Source organism: Panthera pardus, unplaced genomic scaffold, assembly GCF_024362965.1.
Source record: "Panthera pardus isolate Hobbes unplaced genomic scaffold, ASM2436296v1 HiC_scaffold_3, whole genome shotgun sequence".
In the NCBI taxonomy this organism is placed as follows: domain Eukaryota; kingdom Metazoa; phylum Chordata; class Mammalia; order Carnivora; family Felidae; genus Panthera; species Panthera pardus.
In genome coordinates this window covers 32,582,762-32,589,712 of record NW_026526876.1, presented here as the reverse complement: position 1 = coordinate 32,589,712, position 6,951 = coordinate 32,582,762, and positions in this window count along the sequence as shown.

The following is a 6,951-nucleotide window of genomic DNA, read 5'->3' as shown; positions in this document are numbered from 1 at the left end:
TGGTGCAGGAATAGACCGATCAATGGAAATAATATAGTTCAAAAATAGACCAAGTGTACAGGGTATTTAGTAGGTGGTAAAGCTAGTATTCCATTTCAGTGGGGAAATGAACTACTTAATAAGTGATGAATGGAGCCAAAGAGCCTGAAGATAGTAGATAGTGCGTAGTAGTGAGCTGAATCTCTGCCTCCCTGGTTACACCAAAGAAGCTCCAAGTTTGGTCACAAATTTAAGCATCAAAAATACAATGATTGGGACGCCTGGGTGGCTCAGTCCTTAAGCCTTTGATTTTGGCTCAGGTCGTGATCACATGATTCACGAGTTCCAGCGCCCCCATCCGGCTCTCTGCTGTCAGCACAGAGCTTGCTTTGGATCTTCTGTTCCCCTCTTTTTATCCCTCCCCTGCTTGCTCTCTCTCTCAAAAATAAATAAACATTAAAAATATTTTTTAAAAAAATACAATAACTAAAGGCACTCGATGAAAGCATTTGGTGAATATTTTTTATAATCTTCAGTAGAGAAGGTCTGTCTAAGCAGGACATGAAAATCAAAACCCGAAAAAAGGAAAATATTGAATTTTACTCGTTAGAAATTAAAACTTTCTGCACCATCAATGACACTGTAAAAAAAAATTTACAAAAGAAAAATGTAGAAAATGGTTGCAGCTCAAGATAGAAGGGAATTTCCTCAATATACAGAACTCTATTCAATGCATAAAAATACCAATGGGCCTGGAATGAAATGGGCAAAAAATATGAAAAAGCAGCTCACAGAAAAACAAATGATTGATAAAGAAATAGATGTTTCATTTGACTTGTAACCAAGTCAATGGAAATTAAACTTAAGTGAGGCAGCATTTCTCATTTATGAGATTGATAAAAGCTGAACCGGTTGATAACATCCACTGTTAACATCTGCACAACTATAGAATGCCATTGGCTGGGAGTATAATCTTTTCAGAGGTCAAATTGGAAATGTCTATCAAAATTTTCAATGTTCATATTCTTTGACTTATAAAATCTCTAGGAATTTTCCTAATAGATATTCAGGTGCACAAATGTATATGTACAAGAATGTTCACTGCTAAATGTCTTTCAGCAATAGGGGATTGTTTAAATAAATTATGGTGTTATTCATTCAGCAGAATACCATGCAATCATTAAAAGAAAATAAAGTAAACTTGCTTTTTATTTGGTTCATTTGGCCACTTTGAGAATAGTCTGAAGCAGGGCAAGGGTGGAAGCAGGGAGACCAGCTAAGAGGTTTTCCATGAATTGAGGCAAGAGATGATTGATTGTCAATTGAAATAAAAATTATAGGCAGTATACATGGTATGATTTTATTTGTACAGAAAAAAACATGGTATATGATATGATGTTACATGTTACAGGAAGTGATACACAACAAGCTGTGACTGAACAATAGGACAGAGACTTTTTCTTCTACTTAATGCAAGTTTGTATTGCTGGGTTTTGTTTTGTTTTGTTTTCCACAATAAGCCTGTAATTCATTTACAACAAAATCAAACCTTTATAGAAAGATAATATAACAAATACAAGAAGTTATTATTTTTTATATTCTCCATTAAGGTGTGTTTTTCCTATGGATTTTAACACAGTTGTATTTGTACTTATAACCTATCTGCAATTTTTGTATCCTGCTTTTAAAATTTAACATGACAGGGGCACCTGGGTGGCTCAGTCAGCTAAGTGTCCGACTCTTGATTTCAGCTCAGGTCATGATCTCAGGGTTCATGGGTTCGAGCCCTGCATTGGGCTCTGTGCTGACATCGCAGAACCTGCATGGGATTCTCTCTCTCCCTCTCTCTCTGCCCCTCCCCTTCTCTCTCTCTCTCTCTGTCTCTCTCTCTCTCTCTCAAAAAAACAAAAACAAACAAACAAAACAAACTTTAGGGGTGCCTGGGTGGCTCAGTCAGTTAAGCGTCCAGCTTTGGCTCAGGTCATGATATGGCAGTTCACACTTTTGAGCCCCACGTCGGGTTCTGTGCTGATAGCTCAGAGCCTGGAGTCTGCTTTGGATTCCATATCTCCCTCTCTTTATGCCCCTCCCCCACTCATACTCTGTCTCTCTCTCTCTGTCTCTCTCTCAAAAATAAATTTAAAAAAATTTTAAACCTTAAAATTTAACATTATATATTATTTTTCATTTTGCTACATAATTTTCATAGTTGTCATTCTCATGGCTGCATTACATCCAATGAGTGACCTTAATGTATTTTTTTTAATTTTAATGTTTATTTATTTTTGACAGAGAGAGAGAGAGAGAGAGAGAGAGAGAGAGAGAGAGAGACAGAGCATGAGCGGGGGAGGGGCAGAGAGAGAGGGAGACACAGAATCTGAAACAGGCTCCAGGCTCCGAGCTGTCAGCACAGAGCCCGACCCGGGGGCTCGAACTCACAGACCGTGAGATCACGACCTGAGCCGAAGTCAGACGCTCAACTGACTGAGCCACCCAGGCACCCCAATGTGTTTCTTTTTTGCTGGAAATTTCCATCGCTTCCAGTTTTGGTGGTTACATTCATGCTGCCATGAAGAGCTGACTGATGCCTTGTGATAGGGTCTCACAATTGGGATTTCTGAATTAAAAGAGCATGGCTATTCCATGTCTACTGATTAACATTAGCAATTGCTTTCAAAAAAGGTTGCACATAATTACATTCTGCCTCCAGAATGAGAGAGCCTGTTTCACGATGTGTTGGCCAGTATTAGGTATCATATATCTGAGGAACATGGGCTAAAAAATGGCACTTGCCTGTCATTTTAATTGGCATCATCTGTTACTTGTATATACTGGCTTGCTGTAGGAGTTCCTCTTTTGTGAATTTTCTGTTTCCATCCTTTGGCTCATTTATCTGCTAGGCCCTTAATATTTTTCTCAATATTTTTCATCAATCTGTGTGAAGGGTCTATTAAGGTGTTTTCCAGATGTGGAAAAGTTTCAAAGTTTTATGAAATCAAATCTTTCCTTTTTTTCTTGGTGACTTATATTGCTTAGAAGGTTGTACTAAATAAATAAATAAATAAATAAATAAATAAATAAATAAATGTTAAAATTAAATTCTATTAAAAAAAAAAGACAGTTGTTCCCACTTCCAGAAATAACTTTCCTATTATTTTAAGTGTATGTGACCTTTCTATAACTGGTATTAGATGCAATGTGTGGGACTAGATTGCTCTTCTCCTGGTATTGCTAACTAATTAGAGATTACAACCTTTTTCCTCTTGGGTCTTTCAGCATGACACCCCCTCCCCTCCAACACATACACAACCTGGAGGAGGTGAATGGAATCATCCCCAAAGAATTCTCACCTTGGCCTGGTTTGGCCGGTTCATAGTTCTACATTTCTTCCTGCTTGGCTGCCACCAACACCATCTCAGAAAGGTCCAGAGATGTAATGAGCTTTTAAAGCCAAGAGCATAGGGACACCTGGGTGGCTCAGTCGGTTGGGCATCCGACTCCGGCTCAGGTCATGATCTCCCAGTTAGTGGGTTCTGGCCCCGTGTCGGGCTCTGTGCTGACAGCTCAGAGCCTGGAGCCTGCTTCCGGTTCTGTGTCTCCTCCTCTGTCCGCCCTTCCCATGCTCATGTCTTGCTCTGTCTCTCAATAATAAATATTTTTTTAAAAAACTAAAAAAAAAACAGAGAAGAGCATATAGAGATTACAACTAGGGACTTAGAAGTCTAGACTGCCTGGGTTCAAAACCTATCTTTGTCATTCCCCAGCTCTGACCTTGAACAAGTTGTTCAACTGCTCTGTGCCTTGTTTTCTGATTTATAAAATGAGAATAATAGTATATGTCACATAGAGTGATGTGATGATTAAATAAACTACTAATATTAAACACAAAGAGCAATGCCTGGCACTTAGTAAAGTGCCTGTGCCCTGCTGCTTGGGGAATATGTGACAGTCAGCATGCATAATGCTTGAGGGATTGTCAATAATGGACAAAATACACTGTCATCGGGGTGCCTGGGTGGCTCATGTGGTTGAACATCAGAGTCTTGATTTTGGCTCGGGTCATGATCTCACAGTTGTGAGACCAAGCTCCACGTTGGGCTCTGCACTGGGCCTGGGGCCTGATTAAGATTCTCTCTCCCTCTACCGCTTATGTACTGTCTCTCAAAAAACAGTACCCTAAGTCATCAATTCAATAAATATTTATTGAGGACCTACTATGTGCTAGTTACTCTTCTACCTCTGTAAGGATACACTAATGAACTGTTCTAGTAGTTTATATTCTGGAGGAGAGAATTTGACAGTAAACTTATAAACAAATAAGATGATCGGTAATGGTAGGTATTAAGGGTGAAATTGTGTCCCCACAAAATGTGTTCAAGTCCTAATCCCCCAGTACCTGTGAATATGGCCTGATTTGGAAATAGGGTCTTTGCTGATGATCAAGTCAATCAGGTCATTAGGTTGGGCCCTAATCCAATTTGACTGATGTCCTTTAAAAAGGGACAATCTGGATACAAAGATGGATGTGGGGGTGCCTGGGTGGCTCAGTCGGTTAAGCGTCCATCTTCGGCTCGGGTCATGATCTCACGGTTCATGAGTTCAAGCCCCGCGTCAGGCTCCGTGCTGACAGCTTGGAGTCTGGAGCCTGCTTTGGATTCTGTGTCTCCCTCTCTGTCCCTCCTCTGCTCACACTCTGTCTCTGTCTCTCTCTCTCAAAATAAATAAACATTAAAAAAAGAAAAAAAGACGAGACTAGCCTACGGTCCTCCAACCCCACCACCATCTTCCTTGTTTTCTCCATCTGGCATACTTAAAACAAACAAAACTGTGTACTGAAGTATAAAACACATATAGAAAAGGACAAAAATCCTAAATGTACAACTCAATGAATTTTCACAAATGAACACACCCATGTAACTTTCCCTCGACTCCCCTCCCCCATGTCCCCTTCCAGTTGCTACTCACCCCAAGGGTAAACAATACCCTCAGTTCTAAAACACCATAGATTAGTTGTTTTGAACATCATGTAAATGGAATCATACATTATGTACTCAGTGGAGATGGGGGAGGGAGGGGTGATAAATGATTAGGGAAATGACTTTGCAGTGTGGGAGAGTAAACTTGTCAAGAGCATGTAGTAGGCTCTCAGGCAGTGTTGTGCACCCATTTGAGATCTGTGAACATGAATTTAAGGTGAGACCAGTCATCGGTGATCACGTTTGATTCACAAGCACCAAGAATGAACAGTTTGTTAAATATAGTGGTGCCCTCGACAACTGTTCGCTGAATAAATAAATAAAAAATGAGTGGAGTATTACATAAAACATTTGGATAGGAGAGGAAGGGAAATAAAGAAGGAATGTGTACCCTGTATCCATCTTCTTACAACCTATCTGAAGACAAAATACAATTATTTGAGAACAAAGTCATATTTCGACAAGCACAAACATATTAAGTTTTCAACTTAAAGTTACTGATTCTGAAAGAAATGCAGGGCAATGGCATACTTACCATAGGATGAAGTTGATTTGAGAAAGGATTCCTGAGGTTCCAGATCAGAGTTCAAAAGTTACCAGGTGCAAAGTGTTACCAAAAAGCAGAGGTAAAAGAGAGAAAACTAGCAGACGTTAATAAGCAAGATCGGCAGTATGGGCTATGTCGTATGTAGTCTGGAAGAAATGGAAAAGGACTTTGAGTTTGGAAGCAGGGATGATAATAATTATATAGTTTAAGGAGTAACCTCTTCATGCTAAGCACTAGCAGGTAGCATATCCGACTGCTGGCTGCTATTTATCTGCTGCCTGCCTTGTGTTCAGACACTGTGCTAGTTCTTTTTTCTTTTTTTTTAATTGCCACGGGCTTTCTTTTTTTTTTTTTTTTAACGTTTATTTATTTTTGAGATAGAGACAGAGCATGAACGGGGGAGGGGCAGAGAGAGAGGGAGACACAGAATCGGAAGCAGGCTCCAGGCTCTGAGCCATCAGCCCAGAGCCGACGCGGGGCTCGAACTCACGGACCGCGAGATCGTGACCTGAGCTGAAGTCGGACGCCTAACCGACTGCGCCACCCAGGCGCCCCTGTGCTAGTTCTTTTACATATTCCTAATTTCCAATATTCACAAACACGGAGTTACATATTATTTGTTACCAAAATTCCATTTTAAGGATGGGGGATTTGAGACTCAGCGTTTCAGTCATCTTCCCCAAAATATCAGTTAGTAAGGAGTTGGGGTGGGATCTGCAGCTAGGTCTGATTCCGAAGACCCCAGTCAGTGGCACTTCATTTAACCGCGTATTCCCACCATCTCTCTTGTGCTTCCCACATTATTCCTGGCCTGCCCAGGAATAATGCTGAACGGCCAGAATGACCCCAAAATGTAAATCAGACGACCTGCCTTTGCACTTAATCCAAAGTGTTTTCCTAACAATCCTGCCACCCCACTCCCACCCGCAGTTCACTAAGGAGTCTTTCAATTTCTTCAACAGAACAACCTCTTCCCCTCCCCAGGGCATTTGCCTGTGCTGCATCTCTAAGTACCTTGTACCTTCGGAGCCTCTTCCCCTCACTCTTCCCCAGTTAAACCCTTTACATCCTCTAGATCCTCCCTTGTCACACCATCTGAGAGGCTGTCCTTGGCCATTCTACGTAAAATAGACCCCTGGTGTTCTCTATGTCAGTCACTTGTTTCCTAATATTTACCATATTTTGCAATTATGTTGTCAGGTTATTTTCTAATGTCTTTCCCCAGTATTAAGACCCAGGAGGCCAGAGAACTTGACGCTTGTTTACCTTTGATGTCCCAGAGATGTGCTTTTCAATACAGGAGTGTGGCACCTCTGAACTGAGATGTACAGTATGTATAAAACTCATACTGGATTTCGAAGACTTAGCATGAGAAAAGAGTGTATAAGATCTCATTCATATTTTTATATTGATGACATGTTAAAATGATGTTTGGATAAACTGGGTTGA